Source organism: Bison bison, unplaced genomic scaffold, assembly GCF_000754665.1.
Source record: "Bison bison bison isolate TAMUID 2011002044 unplaced genomic scaffold, Bison_UMD1.0 scf7180017864301, whole genome shotgun sequence".
NCBI lineage: Eukaryota > Metazoa > Chordata > Mammalia > Artiodactyla > Bovidae > Bison > Bison bison.
The window spans coordinates 536-1,783 of NW_011494873.1; positions in this window are offsets into that span (position 1 = coordinate 536).

The window sequence follows — 1,248 nt, forward strand, 5'->3', positions numbered from 1 at the left end:
GTCCAGTGGTTACCACTCCCTGCTTCCACTGCAGGGGGCACGGTTTCTATCCCTGGTCAAGGAACTAAGATCTCACATGCTATAGGGCCAAAAAAGAAGTGGGCCCCTGGGCCAAGGGACTCTTAATGTCGTTCAGAGATACTTGTCTCTTGTAGATCCAGCCTTAATGTTTTTCTGACATCCTAGTGATAGCAGACCCTGCGCAAAGTGGATATCAGAGTTAATACTGTGAGGAGACAAAATAATGAGAATAGTTTTACCAAAGATAATGAAACACTGCATAATGTCTGCATTTTACCATTGATTTGACTGCACCCTTAGAAAACTGAATGTAACAAAAACCCAGGACATTTTTTGGAAATTGTATGCCCTCTAGCAACTGTGTGAATTTTTATACAAGCACTGTTTAATGAGTTATATAAAATGTTATTAAAAAAAAAAGAAGCTGAAATTAAATGGTTCTATGAAAATCTATGAGACCTTCTAGAATTAACAACCAAAGAAAATGTTCTATTCATCGTAGAGGACAGAAGTGCAAAAGTAGGAAGTCAAGAGATACCTGGAGTAACAGGCAGATTTGGCCTAAGAGTACTAAATTAAGCAGGGCAAAGTCTAACAAGAGTTTTGCCAAGAGAACGCACTAGTCATAGCAAACACCCTCTTCCAACAACACAAGAGATGACTCTACATATGGACATCACCAGATGGTCAATACTGAAATCAGATTGATTATATTCTTTGTAGCCAAAGATGGAGAAGCTGTATACAGTTAGCAAAAACAAGACCGGGAGCTGACTGTGGCTCAGATCATGAACTCCTTATTGCCAAATTCAGACTTAAATTGAAGAAAGTAGGGAAACTAGACCATTCAGGTATGACCTAAATCAAATCCCTTATGACTGTACAGTGAAAGTGAGAAATAGATTTAAGGGACTAGATCTGATAGAGTGCCTGATGAACTATGGATGGAGGTTCGTGACATTGTCCAGAAGACAGGGATCAAGACCATCCCCAAGAAAAAGAAATGCAAAAAGGCAAAATGGGTGTCTGAGGAGGCCTTACAAATAGCTGAGGAAAGAAGAGAAGCTAAAGGCAAAGGAGAAAAGGAAAGATACACCCATTTGAATGCCGAGTTGCAAAGAATAGCAAGGAGAGATAAGAAAGCCTTCCTCAGTGATCAGTGCAAAGAAATAGAGGAAAACAACAGAATGGGAAAACTAGAGATCTCTTCAAGAAAATTAAGAGATA